The sequence below is a fragment of the Nannospalax galili genome, unplaced genomic scaffold (assembly GCF_000622305.1).
Source record: "Nannospalax galili isolate Female #2095 unplaced genomic scaffold, S.galili_v1.0 scaffold633, whole genome shotgun sequence".
Taxonomy (NCBI): Eukaryota; Metazoa; Chordata; class Mammalia; order Rodentia; family Spalacidae; genus Nannospalax; species Nannospalax galili.
In genome coordinates, this window is record NW_008336075.1 from 492,241 (window position 1) to 515,791 (window position 23,551).

A 23,551-nucleotide genomic window follows, 5' to 3' on the forward strand; every position below is an offset into this window, starting at 1 on the left:
CAAAAATTTCATTTAACCCATTTTGGCTTTAACCTTGGAAATTGCGTTTTCTCTTGTTTATCTGTTCTTTGCAAAAGAGGAAAAAAGTTTCAAAGCATCTCATTTCACACATCATTTAAAAATACATACAAAATAAGAGCTCATTAGGGTTTGGTATCTTTGTGCTCACTTTAATTAGATCTAATTAGTCCCTCCACATAGACAAATATTAAAGAAAGGAAATGGATATTTTAATCTGAGGGACAATGCTTTCTAAAGTCTCAGCAGTCTCCATCTTTCCATGGGAATTTTTTAAAAATTATATACATTCAGAGTGTTTGTTTAAAGTAGACTATGGGATTTGAAGCACGCCCTTACCAAAAACTTCAGTATTGCAAATTTGTGAGGGTTTTGTTTCAAAATACATATAAACACTCACGTAACAATCTCCCTCCCAACACTACCTTGCTTGAAAAGAACTGTTGAAAACTGTTATTTTTTGACTTTTCTAAAACTTACAGTCAGCAAATCACTTTATATTTTCCTCCTGGAGCTAGTGGAGGACCATCACATGTGGCAAAACACCTGCACCTATGCGGAGGACCCAGCCTTTGCTCTGGACTGTCAGCACTTGGCCTTATTGGTAAGAGTCAGATATGGATTGTTACAGCCTGTGTCCTGCCTCAGAATGAACCGCATCCTAGGGTTAGTAGCTGAGATAAAACAAAATTTGTTAAACAACTGGAAAGTTTAAATAATTTGATAACAACAAGAAACATCATTATGACTAGAGATTTAGCTCAGTGGTAGAGCACTTGCCCAGCTTGCACAAGTCTCCATCCTCAGCACACACACACACACACACACACACACACACCACATACATCAACTCTTATTTTGACAGCTTTCTCAGATGTGGAAGAAACTCAAATCCTTCACATTTCTGCAGGAAGGACCTCTGGAGTCTAGAAGATCCTAGTCCCAAGAACATGCAGTAGAACTCAGAAGATCAAATCTAGTGTAAGCTCTGGGTGAACACAGAATGAGGAAAAGTTCAGCACCTACATTCATTTAACTAGAAATGCGCAGCATATAACACTATGGACTAAGATTGGTCTAAGGCATAGAGTTAAGTTTATACTATTGACTCATTCTGTAGTAACAACTGATGAATGCCGCAAAAGATTCCCTCATTTTGCCTAATGCAGGCCAAACCATGTTGACTTCTCTTTCTCCATCTTTCAAGAACATCCTCTTTTATGATTGCAACCTTTTGTTTCCATTTGTTATTTCTGTTTTTTTAAGATTTATGTGTGATTGTGAAGGGTAAAGAAGAATTTTTCTACTTTGAATTTCCACTTCTGTCAAGACAACTTGATATAGTATTTAATACGGTAAAACCCAGTTTGCTTGGGAAATAAGCATGGGAGAGCAGAAATAAAATGTCTGTAGAAGTGAGCGTAGCATGTCACATTCATACACCAGTGTATAGGGAAAGAGGAACAGCAGTGAGAAGGGGCTTGATCTAATTGCATAGAATGCTGTTGGATTAAACAACCCTGCAGAGCACAGGTAAAGAGGCTTATATAAAGGCATCATTTGTCATCTATTTTATTTAGAAATGTCCTGCATGGGTTCGGGATGTACTCAATTAGTAGAATGCTTGCCTAGCAAGTACAAAGCACAGGGTTGGATTCCTAGCATCACATAAAACCCTGGGTATGGTGGCACATACCCTAAATCCCAGCCTGGGATACAAGAGACTGCTTCTCAAGGAAATAGAAACAAGTCTTGTATAATACATTCATTGAAGTTCAATGATTTAAAACCTTCAGTAGAACTCTGTGAGGTATGTGAAGACAATGGGAATACTATAAAGACTGAAATTCTCTCAGGCATGATGTCACTGAGTTAAGAATTTAGTTGTGGAAATGGAGGGGGAGGTGTTGGATAGGTGTCTCCTTTGAGAGAACTAGAGACAGTCACCCCTCCCACCCAATCGGTCAGCTTCAGTTGCATGGGGAGAGGGTCTAAGGACAGACACTGAGGAAGTTAGGAAGCTGCAAGTAGTTGCCATCTTGGTGGGGTGCTGGTGGAGCACTGATGGTGTTGAATCTCAAAAACTCATCCAAGATGTAGAGGAAAGAGCCCAGGGGTGTTCATGCCTTTGTAAGTGACCCCTTCCAAGATAGCATAAGTTTTGTTGGTAAACTCAAATAAATATCTTTAGTCCCCAAACTGTAGCTTAGAATGCCTTGTGTTGGTTCTGTCCATCAGGCATGAGGAGGGTGTGGGCCTGGGAAAGCATGTGCATGGGTCTCCCACCAGAGAATTTGGCATTACAGGAAGTTAGCTGATAAAGACTTTTTCCATCCAAGTGTGAGGACCTGAGTTCAGATCATGAGAACCCATGTAAATCTGATTGCAGTAGTGTGCATCTATAATCTCAGCATTCCTATGGAAGAATGGGAGGTAGAGAAAGGAGAATCCCATGAAGCATTTGGGCTAGCTAGCCTAGTTTACAGTGATGGACAAGAGACTTTGTCTCAAATAGGATAGAAAGAAATGACTGATACCCAAGTTGCCCTTTGACCTTGATACATATGTTTTATGTGTGCTCTCACACACATATGAACACGCATATACACAGAGTTTTCTGGGTTTTATTGACGTTTTTGCTTATTTCATACCTAACATCTTAATCATCTTTATACCTCCTTCCCCATTGGCAGGCTACCACTGGTTTTCATGCATTCTGACATTTATATTAAGGACTATCAAGTCAAGCTAATGTCCCCTGATGTACCTCAGTGTGAGTTCATCCACTGGGGTCTAGTCAGTCTATATAGAGTTACTCCCTTAAAGAAGATAAGCTCTTCCTCACTCAGTGGTAATCAGCTGCCCAATAGTTCTTCCACTAAGATTGGGGCCTTGTGCCCCTTTGTACAGTTCTATGTTGGGGTTTTGACTGAGTTTGCATTGATCTTGTGCATGCTCATATGATCAAGCTTTTCAGAAGCCATATGGTCATGTACCTCCTCCCTTGGCTCTTACAATCTTTCTGCCCCCTCTTCTGCAGTAGTCACTGAGCACTGGGTTCATTTACCTCTGTTGCATGAGGGAGTTTCATCGTTGAAAGATGAGAGATGCATTAGTATTCTATTTACCCCCTATCTCAATATGTTGTATGAGTCTTAGGTGCAGAGGTTCCCTTGTAGATGAAGATTCTAGTTGTGGTCCCATGACATCAGCAGTTCTTGGTGCTACTGGGTGGCCATGTATATTAATATCGGTCTAGTTTCTAGTAGCCAATATCCCAGTACCTGCTTGATGTCACCCATTATTGCTTTTCTGCTCTTCTCAGCACCACCGGCTACTCTTTCCTCATACATTGGTGCCTTCTGAGCAAACTCTATCCACTCTATTCTGATATCTCAGAAGACTGAAAGCTTCCTTGACCTGGGTTCTGGGGGTGACATTGGAATAGGAAAATGGCAACTTGATGGAGAAGGCATCAGAAAAACTGGAACAGAAAGTGATGCCTGTCACCTTGAGACAGGATGACTGACCCTGTATTTGGGAGGAATGACGGAGAAGAAAGAGAATGGTAAAGGCACTGGAGTGGCCTGAGATCAAAGGCAAGCTCTGTCCTGAGAGCATCAGTCTCTGACTTCTATATGCCTGAGGCAACTACATCTGACTAGTCCAATGAGGGGCATAGCAGAGTGAAAGGCAGAATTTTCCCATGAGACAACAGGAGAGAACACCCAGTGGAGCTGGGGAGAACAGAGATCTGCTGAAGACAGTATATGCCTGAAAGGAGTTGAAATGAAACTGGCACAGCCATTTGGAGAACTGGAGGCAGCAAATAAATAACACATTATTTTACATTTGCTTTATGTTTGTTCTGAAATAATTATTAGATTTTCAAAGGTTCTTTGGTCAGCTAAAAGGAATTAGATATAACTTTAGGAGCATCATTGTTTAAAAAAAAAAAAAGTCAGTGAGAGATGACAGTGAACAGTTGGAAACCTTGAACTTACAAAAGACCCTGTCAGCACCTTCATGCAAGAGTGAGGAGGAAGAAACTGGGAATGTGGTTTGAAGGTGAAATGTTCCTGATAGGCTCATGATTGCGAACACTTGATGCCGGTGCCAGCCGACCAAGATGGACAGTACCTGAAAGGGGGAGTGAGGATTGAAAGAAAAAACAAGAGACAGAGAAAAGATACTTGGGAGGACTGTCAGTAGAGACTGCAGCCCCGGTTTATTTTAGCTCCGCCTTTTTATACAGAAGAACTCAATTAGTTTCAACAGCTGTTTTTCCCACCTGTATCTGAGGGTCAAAGAGAGGTCAAATACTTGTTGTGAACTCCACCATATAAACACATTCCTCCTGACTTGACAGATTAGGTCAAAACACAAACTCTAAGTAAAGAAGCAAGCCTGCTACAGCTCAATGAACATAATGGATTAATAGCTGCCAACAACTTACTTGATCACCAGCTGGTGGTGCTTTTGGGGAAGGTTGTGAAAATTTTAGGAGGTGAAGAATCAATAGAAGAAGTGGTATTTATATAGCCAGTTACCACTTCCTCTTCTGCTTCCTGAGTGTTGGATCAATGTGACCAGCCAGCCTTCTGTTCCTGAAGTTTGTCTTCCATGCCCATGGAATATGTTCCCCACCATTATGGACTTGATACCTCCAAAACTTGAAGTCAAAATAAACCTTTCACACTTAACTTGTTTTATCAGGATATTGTATTATAGCAATGATAAAGTAAGTAAGACAGAGGAGAAAGACTCCATTTGGATGAGGGAAGGTTAGGTAGAGTTTGATGTGGGTGTGGGGGTTCAAGAATCAAAATAAAATTATACTCATTCCATACTATATCCTGTCAGTGAATGTTCTCTTGTGAGTTTTGAATGCATATTTCATTTTTGCCATTAATAGGCTGAAGTTTGCTTTACATGGCTGAACTCTTTCTTATATCATAAATGGCAGTGACATAGCTCAATATACCTACTTTCTTATTGTGATAGTGGGTATTCATTGCCAACTTAACAGGATTTATAATCATCATGGTTATTTTCATGAAGGTATTTCCAGAAAGATTTAACTGAGCAAGAAAAATCCACTCTGAATGTGGACAAGACCATCCTATGGAATAGGTTCCCTGTGGGGAGCCGCCTGCCATCCCTGCAGACGCCATTACAAGATGGCGCTCACATCCGGTTCATGCTGAGCAGTAAATAAGTCAGTACGCATGCCCGAAGTAATTTTCCACCTTCTAGTCTCTGCCTACCTCGTGGCGTGATATGGGCTGATGAGTTTGCGACCAATCAAGAGTTGCCACGTCCAAGACGGGCTTACTAACCTATATAAGGGCTGGGTTTCTGACATTCGGGGTCTTCGCCCTGTAAGCTTATGCTCTCCCTCTCAAGATGCATTAAAGCTTTTCTGCAGAAGGATCCTGAGTGTGCCGCGTCGTTCTTGCTGGCGAGACGATAGCGCGGGACAGTTCCCAAACTAAAAAAAAAAAGAGAAAGTAAGTTGAGCACCAGAATTCATCTCTGTCTGCTTCCAGACTGTGGATGCAATGTGACCTGCCTAATGCTCCTGCCACCATGCTTTCCCTGTCATGAAGGACAGTACCTTCAAACTGTAGCTAAACTACACTTTTCCTTCTTATGCTGCTTGTCAGGTGTTTGTTGTAGCAATGGGAAAAGTACTTCATATACTTATCATCCTCCTAACTTCAGAGCTGCATGACTGAATTTCCCTCTTTCATTCCTACCCCTCAAAGGCAGCTTTGTTCTTGTCTCAAGCACCTGAAGTCCTTTGCCAGGTAGTCTTAAAATTGTGAGCAGCTTAGTTCTTATATTCCATACATATTTATTTAATAATGTATGTTTTGCTAGTTGAAAAGTACCACAGGCATTTGTGTCTTTATGAAACTAATAGCATGTAAAATCATAAGAAGAATTTTGTATTGAGGTTCCTGAGTTCCGTTGTTTGTAGTGTGGAAGGGTTTCAGTGATGCTTGGTGATTGCTACACCCCTGAGACGCACATGCAGACAGGATGTAGAGGTGTGTTTGTGGGGCCACAGCACTGAATGTGTTTTAAAATAAAGTAAATAAAATATGATTCTTTCATTCCTGGAGAGCAAGTGTTTAGAAGTGGCTAGACACTATGAAGTTAGCAATAGTCACACATATTCCAGGAAGAAAGAAGAAAGGAGAAATCCAGGCCTGGATTCTGCTCTCTGGCTATAAAGGCTTTGTGGATCACCAAAGACATAAAATTGGGGAAGTGTGCTAGGCAATACTTGTTGGTAACAGAACTTAAAAAGCACAGCTTGATGGTAGGGCTGTGAATTAATATGGAACTTGAATAATCAGAAGCCTGTGACTGCTCAGGTGGAAGAGATAGCTTGGTGCATGACCTCATGATCTTGCAATCATCTTTGCATTAAAATATTTCTCAATATTACTGTGCATATTAATGGATAATGGACATCAGTTAATGTATGAATTCTGTTTACAAGAATTTCTTCTAGAGATTAAAGTATTATATATTACATATGAGAGAATTATGTCTATCATGTGATTCTTATTTATTAGAAAATTGAGTTTGGAGCTGGAGAGACAACTCAGCTTCATGGTTAAGTGCACTTGCTGCTCTTGTAGAGAACCTGAGTTTGGTTTCCAGCACCCACATGTTGGTTCACAACCACATGTAGCTGCAATTCTGGGAAATCCAATACTCTCTTCTGGATTCTGTACCCACTGGGCACATGTGGTGCAATTACATACATACCAGTCTAGTACTCATATTGATAAAATAAAAATAAATACATCTTTTTTTGGTCTTTTTGAGACATCTTTTAAAAAAAAGAAGAGAAAATTCAACTCCATAAAATAATAAGCTTTTAAGGGTTCCACAGAGCTGGATCTTATTAAAATACTTTATGTGTTACAAAGGAGAGAAAAGAACAATAGTAACATTTATGGGCTGGGGAGGTGTTTCAGTGAGTAAGAGGTTTATTGTACAAGCATGAGGACCTGGTTTGGGAACCCCAGTTTCCACATAAAAAACTGAGCATGGCTCATGTGCAACCATAGACCAGTGCTGGGAATGGAAACCAAAGGATGCCAGGAGCTTACTGGCCAGGTGGCCAACTGAAAACTTCCAAGCCTCATTTCACTGACCCTATGTAATGGAAGAAGGTTTACACTGAAGAAAACAGTAATGATCTCCCTGGGTTTTGCAAGTATGAGCATGGGCATGTGCTTCTGCACATGTTTGGATGTATCTCTCTCTCTCTCTCTCTGTCTCTCTCTCTCACACACACACACATGCACATACACACTAAAATAAAACAAAACATTTATTCTATCTCAGATCTTTCCTCTTTTATTCCACCTTAAATTATGTACTTTAATTTTCAAGGTGGAACACCAAAAAGAACATAGCCAAAACTTGAATTCAGAGAAATGCCCTCTACCACCTAAATAGGGCAGAAGTCACAAAACTGCCTACTTTGGTGACTAAATAACAAAATTCAGTAGATTCTGCTTTGCCCTTCTTTTCATTTGCTTAGATTTCCAAAAGGAAGTGGCTACAGCAGCAAGATTTGTGTCTTGACAAATGTCCACACGAAGAAAAAAAGAGTTCACAAGAAGGAAACCCTTGCCACATAGCTCTCAGCCTTCCTTTCTTTTCCACCCTCTTTCTCAATGGGTGGGGAAATCTTATTCAGAGCTGTGTAGAAAAGCAATGTCTTATGGAAGGGATGCCCAAGACGTCCAGGTTTTTCAGTTTCAGTCTCAGAAGGAATGTTTCATCTAGAGGCAGGTGTGTTGGTGGGAGAAAATTAACCTAATATGGAACTAATGAACTATGACCTCAGTATAGCTTTGTTCTCTGTGGTAGATGAATAATTACTAACAAATGTATTTGACAAGAAACTCATGTATTCCTAATAATGTGTGCTTGTTGATGGATGTAGAAGTAACAGGACTTTGGAAGCATCTACTTGAACTCAAATCATAAAGGCTACACTGAGCTCAGTTTCAGGCTGAGATAACACAAGGCAGACAATCACAGAAACCGCAGCCTATGAGCACCTTGAAGAATGCTGCCTCTTGCAGTGGCCATTCAGGAAGCACTTAGGGCCATGCATCGTATTTGTTAGAATAGTTAAGATTTTATTGACATCAGCATATTACTGGAATGTGTCACAACCCCAGACTTGCCTGAAATATGTACTTCTTTGTAAAATGTTGATCATTTAAACTTCCTATAATAACATAAGGGACATATACACTTCTGCGCTAGAAGTATCAAAACCACCAGTGCAATTACTACCAAGGGATGACATGAACAATCTTATAAAAAAAACTATTTCTGGTTGGGTATCTCAGTTTCTCAAGAGTAGGTTAGCCTAGTCCTGAGGCTTGTTCATAATAAAGAATAACTTCTTCCACATCTTGAGTATGGTTTGAGTCTTCTCAATGAGTCAGGTCAGTCTTGGATTAATTCTCATAACAGGATCACTTTTCCTGGGGAGATTTGAATAAATGTTTATTCACCACAGATAGAGCACCAGAGACAGACCAAAGAAATGACTCCACCCAAGTCTACAATTGTGAAACAGTGAGTGTATTGGGGTTTCTTATAGGAGTATAAGTGAAGGTCTACTTACAGAAACATGGATGGCTGAAAGGCAGCTGCGTCACTGAAAAACCCACCCTAGCATGGCCAATGACTCAGATTAACTTCATCCATGGAGCTCAGTGGGTGGAGATGCCTACTCTCCTCAGCAATTATTACAACTCATATAACCTTGGGAGTAGCCAAATGAATCTTGTTTCAGGAACTCCCACTGACACATAAATTCCATTTACTCCTTGAGCTTTGCGGTTTTCATTTACTTAGTTTGTGTGAAGGAACCTCCCTCCAGGACTGAATATTTCAACTGGGAGAAGATAACTATAGAACAGGTCCAAACCAGACAAAGCAGGCAGAACCCACAGCTATCATTGCAGTGGTGAAATGCTCAGCTCTCACTTCAAGGTGGGGTTGCCCTGGTTAGTTCTCTAGCTTCAGAAGTCACGGTGGGCTGACAGAGGTGTTCGCTGTAGTCACCTTGCTGATTACCTTCTTTCCTCCATTACTGCCCAATAGGTCCTGATTCTGAGCTTGTCTCCATAAACACTTATAGTCTGCTTCTCAGGAAAACCAACATGGAAGAGATGAATAGAAAAGCAGTCAAAGATAAATGACCAATAGTTTTACTGAATGTAGTTGAATTTATAATCCCAACAGCATGAGCTTCTTTTTAGACCTGAGATAGAGAAATAGAAATGTTGAAAACATTGGACTGAGGACATGGCTCTGTGAGTAAAGTATTTGCCATGTAAGTGTTATTACTGGAGTTGGATTTCCAGAACCTACGTAAAGTCTGGTGAGTAAGGTATTCTGCCCCTACCTGTAATCCCAGTGTTCAAGAGACAGAGACTGGAAATCCCTAAAGTAAGCTGGCTAGACAGAATAGTTGAAACATGTTGAGCTCCAGGTTCAGTGAGAAACCCTGTCTCATTGTATAAAATGGAGCACAATCAAGGAATACACTTGACTTCAACCTTGGGTCTCCACATTCATAAGCAAACATGTGCATGTGCACTTGCACACACTCATGCTTCTCCACATATTGAAAAACACACACATCACCTTCACACACACACACACACACACACACACACACACACACACTTCACCTGTAGTATATACTGTCCTAGTTCGGTTTTCTGTTGCTGTAGCAAAATGTTGACCAAAACCAGGTTGGTGAAGACAAGGCTTATTGCATTTTACATTTCCAACCGATGGTTCATAATTGAGGAAATGTGTGCCAGGAACTTAAGGCAGGAACCTGAAGCTAGGAGCTGAAGCAGAAACCATGGAGGGACACTGTTTACTGGCCAGCATCCCCTGGCTTTCTCAGCTACTTTCTTACATAGTCCAGGTCCAATGGCTCAGGAATGACACAGCTCATAGCTGAGTGGGTCCTTCCATATCAATTAGCAACTACGAGAACACCTCCCTCACAGATATGCTCAAAGGCAAGTTTAATGGAGGAAAGTCCTCAATTGAGGTTCTCTTTTCCTTGGCGACTCTAATTTGTGTCAAGTTGTCAAAAAGAACCAACACAACTAACCCTTGTCAACTTGACAAATGAACACATCATTGTAAGCCATTTTCATTTCTTGTCCCCAAGATCTCATATCACAATGTAAAACACAGTCCAACTTTTAAAAGTCTGATAGTCTTTAAAAAGTTCAAACACTTTAAAAATTCAGCTGGTCTTTAAATTATTCAGAGTCTCTTAAATATGGGCTCCTGTAAAAAAAAAAGTTAAGTCCCTTTCAAAAGTGAAGGACTTGATATACTTTAGCAAAGCCAAATCCAGCAGTGTAGCTCCATGTCTGGCATCTGGGACATACTCCTTATCTTCTGGCTTCAAAGGGTTTGGGCTGCTCTACTTCTCCAACTCTGCCATCCCTAGGACTCTCAGCTTTTTTTCATAGGCTCAGGCCAGCTTCACTCTACCCCTGATGCTGTGCTTGATGATTATCACCCAGTCCTGATGTTTCCAAGATACTGGAGTCTCTATTGTAAATGAGTTTGCACCTTCAAAAGTGGCTGCTCCTACACTCTCAACAGTGCCAAGTCTCTACATAACCCATTCAGTCCTTAGGTCTATATTGCAACTGATACTGAACCTTCAACAATGGCCTTTTCTGGACTTACATGGTACCAGGCTTCAGCTTTTTTTCTGTGATCATTTAATCTTACATCTTCATACCACCGAAAGCAGTAACATGTGGGAGATTCTTACACATTACCAAGTTTAACTATCAGCTTGAACTACATCTTTGGTGGCCCCTCTGGACCACACCTTCTATGTGTAGACCCTAAAGAAACACTTCCCAGGAGTTTTACTTCAGTGATGCTGGTGTCTTATTAACCACAGCTGATTTTTCAGCCCCAGTTAGCCAACATCCACTGTCTCAGCAAAGCACAAGTGTTCAGTTCCATAGATTCTTAATTTAAAATATAACAAATGGCCCTGATAGAGGTTTTGAGGAACTCTCAAATTTTACTTTGTAAATCAAAAACCAGGTCTCCATCATATGGATTCTTTAAATAAAGTCTTATCTTCCAAGTTTCAAAAACAGCTTATTAATTTCTGAGTATGCAATGACTTTTCAAGCTGAAAATTCCAAATGCTACCACATTCCTCCATAAAAACAACATGGTCAAATCCATCACAGAAATATTCCCCTATTCTGGCACTAATTTCTGTTCTAGTTTTCTTTCTGTTGTGATAAAACATTCCTACAAATACCAACATGAGGAGGAAAGTGTTTAGTGTAACTTCCACTTCAAGTGACAGTTCCTCATTGAGGCAAGTCAGGGCAATCAAGGCAGGAGCATAGAGGCAGGGATTGAATTAGAAACCATGGGGAAATCCTGCTCACTGCCTTGCTTTCCTGGCTTTTTCAGCTACTTTTCTTATATGTTCCAGGCCCACCTGCCCAGGGATGGCACCACTTACAGTGGGCTGAGTCCTTCTAGATCAATTAGCAATTAAGAAACTTCTGGGACTGGAGAGGTGGCTCAGCAGTTAAGAACACTGACTGTTCTTGAAGAAGACCTGGGTTCGAATCCCAGCACCCACATGGCAGCTAACAACTGTCCATAACTCCAGTTCCAGGGGATCTGACGGCCTCTTCTGTCCTCTGCGGACATTGCATGACATGGGTGCACTTACCTACATGCAGGCAATACACGCATACACATAAAATGAAAACAAATAAAATATTTTTTAAAAAGTAACTGCCTTACAGACATGGTCAAGGCCAACCCCATGGTGGAAATTCCTCAAGTGGATTCCCTCTTTTCAAATGACTCCAATTTGTATCAAATTAACAAAAACTAACCAACACACACACCTCCCCACACACACATACACACAAATACCACCTACAAACATACATACCACCTATACATGCAAATACACACACACATATACAAAAATAGTTGTGAACATGGTTCTCAGTCACACAGCACAGATCACTGTTATGTGTTTATCAAAACAGTATATCTTCTTACATTATCCCATTGATCTTTAGGGTTTTATAAATTAAATAAAAAATTAAACATAAAGTTAAATTTTTCTGTGGTTCAGACATTCAAGTTATTTTTTTCATGTTTATCTTATTTGAATTACTTCATTGCATGTAGGTGCTGTGCTCAAAGGTGAAGGCATGAGCCTTTTTTTTCAACTTTTACCAAAACTTTACTGAGAATTTCATACATGCACATCAGGTGTTTTGATCAAATCCGTGCCCACTCCCTCCCCTCCAACATTCCCCCCTCTGAAGAGGAAACGATAAAATCTTTTAAGGGTTAGAGACAAGCTCCCAAATACTTTTGACTTTTTTGGCCTTGGAACAGAGTATGTAGCTAACAGGCCTAAGGGCATTTTGGCTTTTAGCCAAGAAACTGGCTACATTTCTTTGGGGTCTTTTTACCCTAACTGCCTGGCCAATTCCTACCTCCTCTCTTATCACACCATCCTCTGAAATGTAATATTTTATTGGAAGCAGATGATTACTATAACTTGAGTGGAGTGAACTGGAACAGTTGTTGTTTTGCTTTGGCTTTTGTGGCTCTCATATGGTCGTTATGTTTAATTACCTTAACTCTGTTTGATTGCAATTGTCTACTAAGCTGCAATACATCTCCATCTCCCAATAATGATTGAGCAGGGTTCTCTGTTTTGTTTTTCTTTTTTCTTCATGGTCCTGAATCTTCCCTCTGAATTCAACTGCCATTTCTCACTGTAATTTTGGAAAATACAATGTCAAGCACAGAAGTTTGATCAGTATTCTGTCAATTCTGATATATGCTTTTCTTTCCCTCTGAACAGCACACTGACATAGCTAGTTGACTATGCTATGTATGTAAAACCTCTTTGGTTTAAGATTACAAATTAACATTGTATAAATCTGAAAGGAATAAATGAAATGTGTATTCCTGAGGAATAAAATCCATTTTTCTGTTAGTGATATTTTTCTTTCTAGATTACTTGGTTTTCGTCCAATGAATATTCATTGTTGCTTCCCTGAACCATTGGTTTATTGCTTCAGCACTGAACCAGGTGCATGACTCCAGTGAAAGATCTTACTAAATTTAAGATCATTTCACAGTCTGAAGGGGCAGTAAGCCAGCCTATTTATATAGATTTTAAGTCTGAATCTCTGCTTTGTAATCTTGGAAAAATCAAAAAATATTTCTGGGTTTCAAATTCTCTGACTGACAAGACCTTCACATAACATCTGGATGGTTGGTTTCGACTGTGGACTTGACACAGTGTAGAATCATCAGGGAAAGGAGTGTAGGTGAGGAATTGTAAGGATTCCTGTGCAGAAGCATTCAAAGTATTTTCTTAATTGGGATAATTGAGGAGGGAAGGCCCATCCTGAATGTGTACTCCAGCACTTCACAGGATGGACCCTCGACTGAATAAAAAGGAGAGTGATCTGAGCCAAGCCTACATGCATTCGTTCTCTCTCTGATGCCTGGACGTTCTTGCAATTATAGAGTGTAAACTGGAATTGGGAGACAAACAAACACGTTCTCCTATAAGTTTCTTTCGTCAGGGTATTTAATCTTAGAAACAAGAAATGAAAGTGAGACACTAAGTAGAAGAAGTTATCATTCACTCAGTAACTTTTTAGTCATAGTTTTTTTTCAGTCATTGGGGATGTTAAGATGAATGAATGAGACATATTCCAGAAGCAAACACGAAAAATGGAAAATTGCCCGAATGCAAATAAAAAATATATTAAGGAAAAATTGAGTTAATAGAAAAATAAGTATGTTTAGAGTTTCATAAATATGATTTACTTATTAAATTAGAAAATTAAAGTAGCTAGAGCATAAGCTCCATATGACTCCACAGTCATAATAAAAGGGCATGTTGTGTGAACTCTGAGCTTGTGGTCTGCTCATAACACTTAGTTCCCTAACTATTCAAAATATGCAGGCATTTCAGTGTACTGATGCTCAGTTGATTTTCCAAAGGAACAATGATCACATAAGAGGAAAGAATGTTCATTGTAACAAATGTCCTTGGGACAATTGGTTTTCATATACTCCTGGTGGAAGTTTAAACTTTTCATGACAAATACAATTTTCTTTTTACAAAGTCCTCCAAATACCTTCACTTTGCAATCTGTGCAGTGTGTAGTATCAATAGTGATCTAGGTAATCTTTTGATCTAACTCTGATCAGTCTCTGTGAGATTGAGACCAGCCTGGTCTACATACTGAGTTCCAGGCCACCTGGGGCTACAGGGAGACGATCTCAAAAAGAAACAAACAGAAAACAAAAATCCATATCTGATCAAAGTCACTTTGCCAATTTAGGGGAAAAAACACATGTCAAATGTTGGTTCCCTTTGTTGGTGGAGGTGGGGAGTTGAGTTACCCCATAATATTAATGTTTTTCCAGAATTCCTATGAGCCACAACCATGGATGAATGAAGCTTCACTTGGCACAAAACATATTAATTTCAACTACTCTTTGAAATGTTCGATGAAATGGGAGAATTAAATCTCCATGTTTCTATTCACAGACAAATGCTGCTCTCAGGCTTCATCTGACAAGCCTCTCTTTTCCCATGAACTGCAGCAAATGCAGAGACTCACGGCTGCACAAGGTGCTACAAGTAAGTGCTGCTGACCCTAAGCAAGGCATTTACACCACCACCTCTAAGGATCAGGGAACACTGTGGAAGAAGGGGTGGAAAGAAGGGAAGAATCAGAAGTCAGGGTGACAGAGATGGCTGCAAAACGCCACCTTCTGGGTAAGACACAATCACTACAATTGCTGCCTCACACCAGCTGTGATTGCTGGCACTGGGTGTGCACAAGAATGGGCCTGTTCACAGGCAGGCAAGGATGGAGAACGCTGTCTGTACTGTTGACTGGCTACAGAATGAGTCTTGGAAGTGGGGAATTATTTCCTTCAGGTTTTTTTTTTTTTTTCTACCAGTAAGTCCAATGACTCCATCCAATGATTAATTCAAACAGAGGGTCCTGGTTAAATTTAGTGGGTCTCAAAATAAGTTAAAAAATGACATGAATTTGGGAATGGAGAGATGGCTCAGCAGTTAAGAACACTGACTCTTCTTGCAGAAGACTCGGGTTCAAATCCAAGCACCCACATGGCAGCTAAAAACTGTAACTCCAGTTCTAGGGATCCAACAGCCTCTTCTGTCTTCCGCAGGCATTGCACAACATGGGTGCACCTACATACATGTAGGCAGTACATGCATACACATAAAATAAAAATAATAACTAAAAATGTTTTAAAAGTCATGAATTTGCAAAAAGGACTTGTAGGGAGGAAGGAGTTGACAAGAATGCAAAGGAAATAGAGAGGGTAGATGGAAAAAGTAATTAGAACGATTATATACATCTATGAAATGGTAAAAAAAAATAAACCAAATAAGAAACAAATTTAAAATGTTAAAATAACTTTCCTAATTGAGAAAAAAAAGCAAAAATAAAACCTAGGAAAAGCTGAGAACCATGTGAGTCTTGTCTTCTAGGTGCAGAGGTGAGGATATTAATGGATTTGCATCCCTTTTCAAACACTTCTTCCTGTGTGCTGAAAACACCTATCTTTATTATCTTTAAAACCCTGTTTCTCATGCACTAAAACACTTTTCATGAAATCACTCAGTCTCACAGCACTTCTAAAAATGGGAAACTTTTCCAATAATTAATCCAGATAGTTCTTTTAATTCTGTACCTGATTTATTTGGACATCAACAATACTCACCTCTGGGGAGGGCATGGTTCTTAAGTCTTCTTATCCTTAAATCATGTTCATATGACAGTACCAGGGGACAGGCTGCCTCTCTGCTGATTCCAGAGCCAAGCTGTGCTCACTAGTAGGAAAAAGGTCAGCCCTTCCATAGCATCTCTAATTCCGAATACATGGATCTACTTTCAAGTGCTGGGGGACTTCATTGTTGTTTGTGGGGTTTGTTTCTGTTTCCTTTAAAGCTGCTTTTGGCCAAGACTCCAACCAAACAAGACAGAGTGCTGATAAAGGACTGTTCTCCAATGTTCCTTCATGTGATACAAAATGGCATCAGTAACACTCCATTTATTCTGGATCATGCAATATTCAGAATCTGCACAGCAAGATCGAGCACAAGGCCCTGACTCTCCCAGAATCCATTAATATTAATAGTCTGAATAACGGGGATGAAAAGCCATCTGGAATGGCATTTGTAACCTAATTTCTCAGGTTCTTGTTTGGAGGATTTGCTCTCAGATGTCTCTTTCTGGAACACTGTTCTCTTTCCATCATGCCACTCTTTTAATTTGAAATATATATGCAGGGATTTTATTTCTTTACAACTATTTTCTATTATGAAATTTATTGGTGTGAGACCTGCTATGGTAGCAGATTTGTGGAAAAAGAAAATTTTACATTTTGTCTAGTTCAGAATCAACACACAGGCATACATTATAAGGTTTCATTATGATGATGATGATGTTGCTGCTGCTGCTGATTTTGATGATGTCTGTGTGTCTGTGTCTGGTATATGTGGAGGCCAGAAGAGGGCAACAGGAATCCTGCTATATTATGCTCCACATTATTCTCTTTAGACAGAGTCTCTCCCTGAGCTAGAGCTGAAGTGACAGGCAGTGAACCCCAGTGATCCTCCTGCCTTTGCCCCCAACAGCACTGGGCATCTTCCAAGGGTGCTAAGTATCTCAACTCAAGTCCTCATGCTCCATGCTTCAAAGCAAATGCTCTTACCCAATGACCCATCTCCCTAGCCCTAAATAGTACTATTTTTGCTTAGATCTCTCTGTGTAGATGAAAAAGTTAAAGAAGCAAATCAATGGCATCAAACAAAAGTTTTCTAATGTGAAGCTATTTTTTTTTGGCTAAAATAAATGACCTGAGAGCCAGACGTGGGGACCTTCTTCTCCACTCTTCTTCAAGACTACATAGTCAGTATTCATTGATGAGTTGGAAGTTCTCACGAGGTCTTATCTTAAAAGTACAGAGAAAAAGCATGTGGTAACTGAAAATAACGTGTTATTTACCAAATTTTCTTTGTACTTCTGATTCTTTTATCTTCATCAGTCTTCCTCCATTTGATTTCTACTAAACAATATGTTAAAAAGAAAAGTGTACTTTGTTTTATGCCAGAGCCCAATACTTAGTAGATGCCAGGTATTACTGTTAATAGAAATGTCAATAATCACTCTTAGCATTACCCTCAGTCTTTTGGGATTGGAGATGTCCAAAAGGCCAAATTCAGTGATGCGTCTTGTGTTCTTGTTCTTGTCCTCCACCAACCTCTCTTCCCCAAGCTGCTGTTATATTTATGATGTCTCTAATTACAAATTTCTGAAGTTATCCAAGTGCAGTATGCTGTTCCTTCTTGAGCAGCATTAATCATTGTGAAAGCAGGGATTGCTACATATATGTATTACACAGTGAATAATGCATTAGCTTACTGAAATAAAAAATTAGATGTGACATTATCTTGTGATGAAGGGTTTCTAAATTCCTGAGAGCTCTTGGGGCTTTGCTAAGAGCTTTGCAATGATAGAACAAAGACAACCCACATTAAATGTGTGATCTTTGAACTGATAATTGTGCAAGTATAAATCCTTGCCTTCAGCCTATTAATTCTTAATCCCATCAACTTCTCTGCAGTTTCACCAAGGTCTAAGCTTGGGCTTCATTGCCCTCTTAAAACCTAATGCTCTATATTTCTAAATGATCTCTACATTTGCCTTTCTGCTTCTGATACACCTATGTACAGTTGACAAATGATCCTATACCTAAAGCTTCTCCTTAACACACAACCTTAAGTGACCTGCATCGCCTTTATTCCCTAACCTTTTCTTAGGAGCCCATTCTCTAACCATTCTATGCTGTAGCTAGTGTATCTTTCAAATTTCCTGGGTCCTTGCTTTTAATGTTGTTCTTCTGTCTTGCTGGAGGCCCATTAATCAAATGATCAAGTGTTATCATTTCTATGTAGACTACAGGAGGTTATCCTCTGCAGTGGAGTCATAGATTAGATACTTTACTGATCCTCTAACCATGTTCTAGAAGCAATTGCCTCATTTTCATGCTACCTAATTATAATATTTTGAGTACCAGTCTTTTAACCCTCAACATCAGTGCAAGCAGCTAATGCTTGCCCCATGGTGTCCAGTGATTCCGCTCATTTCCCAGGTGCTCCAATTTTTTGACATGCTTTTAGCTCCTTTTTGCTGTTATGACATTGGTGAGACTCGGTAGTTTCAAAGAGAGAAATCAGGAAAAAGTTCCCAAGGGATGATATGTCTAGGCAAGTAGTTCTTTCTTCTTAAAAAGTTGCATTACCCTAGTCACTCCAGCAGCTATTAAAGTGCCTGAAAACAAATTTTGAATCCAACACTCTTGAGTCCAGCCTTGGCAGAAAGAAGGAAAATGAGGAGGAACCCAATAGAGGGATATTTTTGGATGCTCTCATCAAAAAATCCCAGTGGACACTGATATGAACATTTGAAAATTGTCCTCTTCTGACTTTTTTCTGGTTCCCTGTCTAGAACTTGTAATGCTAACTACTCTTGCCTTTGCTTCTCCTCCATGTCCCCTATTCACCAATCAAGGAGTTTCTTTTCTCCCTACGGATAAGTTTGGGAGTCTTTTAGATAGACCCACTGAAGGAGTACCCCAATTGCCTCACCCTGCATCCCTATTCAGCATGGAAGAAGCCAGAGTGGTCTGCGCCCGATTTGCTACTGGCAATTTGGGTAAATTCTTCAGAGGATAGTGTAATAAGAATAAGAGGTAGCCTAAGCGACTGTGACCAGTAATAGTCATATATATAGAGATTAGAAATGCATGTGAAAACGTCTCAATGTCAATTGCCTTAAAATGAATTTTTCTGTATGAAACTGTGTATTTTAACAACGAAGTGGAGATCTTTTTTAAACGTTAAAACCTCATTGAATTTTATGTCTTATAGAGTTTATAATGAGCAGAAAAATGTTATTGAATAGGTCAATGCTGTTGTAATGAAATGCTTCTTCTAATAAACAACAACAACAATGAAAAACTTCCCAAAACAAACACCAAGAGAACACACAGAGAGACTTATGTATGTAAAGTTTCTCATTGTGTTGGAAAACAGTTGTAATTGCAGTACTCAGGAGGCTGGGGCAAGAAAATTGCCTGAACCATGACTTCAACTCTATCCAGGCCAATATAGTGATTGCTAATATTAAAAATAACAAACAATATATATGTACATATCATCATTGTATTTGATTATATGTGTGTATGTATGTATCTACTTGTCTACTGAAAAATTGTTCAGTGTACTACAAAATGATGTTATTAATTATTTTCATTTTTCTGATCACACTGATTTTGAAGATGTCAGTAATATAAAATCACAAAATCTAACCCTTGTCTCAGAATTCAATCTCATGGGATTCTCTGAGGACCCAGAACTTCAGCCCATCCTGTTTGTAATGTTTCTGTCCATGTACCTGATTACACTGCATATCACCTTGACTGTCAGCACTAACTCTGACCCCCACACCCATATGTATTTTTCCTCTCAACCCTGTCCTGGGCTGACATTGGCATCATCTCCACCACCATTCCAAAGTTGATTCTGAACATCCAAAGTCAGAGCACAGTCATCTCCTATACAGGTTGCCTCACCCAGATGTCTCTTGTCATTTTTGGATGTGTAGATGTCATGCTTCTGACTGTGATGGCCTATGACCGATTTGTGGCAATCTGCCATCCCTTGAATTTCTCATTTATCATGAATACTCACTTTTGTGTTGTTTTAGTTCTTGTGTGTTTTTTCTTTAGCTTTGTGGAAACCCAGTTGCATCTTTTGATTGCATTACAGATGAGGAATTTCAAGGATGTGGAAATTTATCATTTCTTCTATGACCCTTCTCAGGTCTTTAATCTTTCCTGTTCTGACACCTTCACAAATAACATAGTTCATATTTGGTTGGTATAATATATGGTATGTTTCCCACCTCAGGGATCCTTCTGTCTTACTATAAAATTGTTTCTTCCATTCTGAGCATGTCATCCTTGGGTGGGACATATAAAGCTTTCTCCAAATGTGGGTCTCATCTGTTGGTGGTTTACTTATTTTGGGGAGCAGAGACTGGAGTATATGTCAGAATGACTATATCAGATTCATCTAGAAACAATACTGTGTCCTCAATGATATTAACAGTTGTCACCCCTATCCTGAATCCCTTCATCTACAGCCTGAGGAACAGGGACATGAAAAGTGCTTTGAGAAGGCACTGCAGTATCAGGATTTATGGCATTCATTTCTAATATACTTTTGAAAATGCATTAAGTTTGGTGGGGACAGTGAGGGGAGGTGTGGATAGTGGAGGGTATCTAAATACCATCAAACTATACTATATGAAAATCACAAAAATTCAATGAAAAATGAAATTAAAAATAAAATTAATATGTATGTAATGGTTATGCTTTTCACTATGTTTCATAATACACTGGAATTGATCAGGTTTGAGGAGGAAAGAATGTGACTTATACTAAATGGTTATAGATTCTACTATGAAAGATGAGAATTTCTAGAGATGGATGATGATAATGGTCACTAAACTGAAGTGCAAATTTATGAGTAGCTAGAATGTTAATGTTTATATATAAGTATGTGTATTTGTGTGTGCAGTCACTGCATATGAGTACAGGTCAGGGAACAATTGTCAGGAGTCAGTTCTTTCCTTTTACAACCCAACCAGTCCCCTGTCCCCCTGCAAGTCATCATTCCCCTCCCCAAATCTTCTTCCTTCTGTTTTCATATCACATGTTCAGTTGCCTTTTTAGGTTCCCAGAAAAATGGAGATAAGTCTACAGATTGTCCACACCCAACAACCACACCATGCTCACTCTCTTTATCAACATGCCACAGAAGAACTGTGGTTTTGTGATAATTTATGGCCTAACTGACACGTCTGTTACATAAGCTTATGATTTACATTAGGGTTTGATCATTGTATTACACATCCCATGTGTTTTGGTAAACATGGGATACACCATCATTTCAGTATCATGGAGAATATTTTCTTTCTTGCAAAAATCTGTAATCTATCAATTCATCCTTTCCTTTCTCAGTTTCTGATAACCACTTTTTAAAAAAATATATGCATAGTTTTCCAAAATTTCATATAGTTTGAATCACAATAAGATCTTTGTATTGGCTTCTTTTACATGGTAATATGCAAATAAGTGTCCTTCACTAATTCTCAAGGCTTCATGGTAATTTCCCTTAATACTAATTAAAAATCCAGTCTGTAGATATGATAAAATTTGTTCTCCTGCTGAAGAGAATTGCTATAAACATCTATGGACAAGGTTTTGTGTGGATGTAAATTTCCATGCAGTAATTTTCCATACATATTTGATTTTGTGCGAAATCAAATTATCTTCCAAATGACTGGAACACCGCATCTACAGCAGAAATGGTGAGAGCTCCCATTATTTGTGGCCTTCCTAGAATTCATGTCACAGGTATTTAGGATTATAGCTAGTGTAATAAATAAAGAGACATAGTGCTAGACATCTTCTGACCTGAAAAGAAATCTGCCCTCTGAGATGCCAGGAGACAGAAGGTGGCATTTTGGAGAAAATGAAAAAATCAGTGAAGAAGTAATCAATGTCTTGGTCAAGGCAGGACTGAGGGACCAATGCCATCCTGTCTTTTGTGCATAATTGCTTCATTCCTTTGCTTGTAACATCGATGTCAACATTAGAAAACATAAGTGAAAGCTAGGTGTGGTCCCACCAGAGGCCCAGGTCCAGCATCAGCCTGGTAACTAAAACAGGAGGGCAGGAGTCTGAGGCTATACTCCCTTTCATTTTGAGACCTTATCTCAAAAAGCAAAGATAAAATTTCAATCAAGGAAATAAAATAAATTAATGCCCAACATGTTAGCATGCGTTTTAGAAGTAGAAAGAACCTTGGGGAGGAAACAAACCCCTGTCCTGCTGCCTGTTGCCTGAGGTCATTGAGTCAAACCTGAATGACACTCTTTCCATCATGCCTTGTGTTTTGCATTGATGTCTGATAAAAATGCCCTCATTTTTGTATTTGTTTGATTAATGTATTTTAAAGCTATGGGTTTTGGATCATCCGTAGTTGATGTATTCGCTGTGTATTTCATCCCTTACTAAAAATAATAAAACTGATTAATATGAAAATCCCCCAGCCTAACCAGTCGTTGCATTTTCCACTTTTCCATTTACTCATAATTACAGGACAGAACAGTGAGTGGATCGAGTTTCTTCTATTGAAGCCTAAATGGAAATCATTGGACAGATTACAGAAAATATAGAGAAACAACAATTCAGCATGGGTCCCTTTGGACCTAGCTACAGAGTCTTCCTGCAGCTGGACACATGCTTATAATCATCCTACTCAGTCTCAAAAGGAGACAATAGGTCAATCTTGACTTAATTCTTACTCAGAGAACTGGAGTTTTAAATCTTTCTCAGATGTGTCTGTGGTTCCAACTAATGGGCCTTGTGTTAAAACTTTGTGATGACTGAGAAACAATAAACAGTCAGTGAAATGGACAAAAAAAACCAAACAAACAAAAAAAAAAACCAAAAAACAACAACAAAAAAAAAAAGAATAAGAGGTAGGAATGGGCTAGGCAGTTAGAGTAAAAAGACACCAAAGAAAAGTAGCCAGTTTCTTGGCTAAAAGCCAAAATGTCCTTGGTAGCAAGGCCAAAAATGTCAAAAGTATTTGGGAACTCTTATCTAATCCATAAAAGATTTTAGGGTTATGTCTTTGGTGGGGGAGGGAATGTTAGAGTAGCAAAAAGCCTAAGAAAGGAAGAGAGAAAGAAAGAAAGAGAGAGAGAGAAAGAAAGAGAGAGAGAAAGAGAGAGGAGGGAAGGAAGGAAGGAAGGAAGGAAGGAAGGAAGGAAGGAAAGAAGGAAGGATAGATGAAGTTGTCAGAAAAAAGTGATGTGGAGATATGGGAGGTGTTAGAGGGGAGGGAGTGGGCATGGATTTGATCTAAACACCTGATATGCATTTATGAAATTCTCAATAAAGTTTTTTTAAAACCTAAAAAAATACGAAAAGCTCAATAAAAATTATTTTTAAAATAAATAAAAAATATTTTATTGAAAATTAAAAATTAGTTGTTTTAAAAATGGTCTACCTGATGACTTTGTATCCATGCTCAGATGCCAAGGAGCTCAGAAAGTAAATGACTGTGACTAGTAATAATCAGATATATAGAGATTAGAAATGCATGTGTAAATATCTTAATGTCAATTGCATTAAAATTGAATTTTTCTGTTTGAAACTGTGTATTTTAATAATGAAATGGAGATATTTGTTAAAGGTTAAAACCTCACTTAATTTTATGTCTTATAGTGTTTAT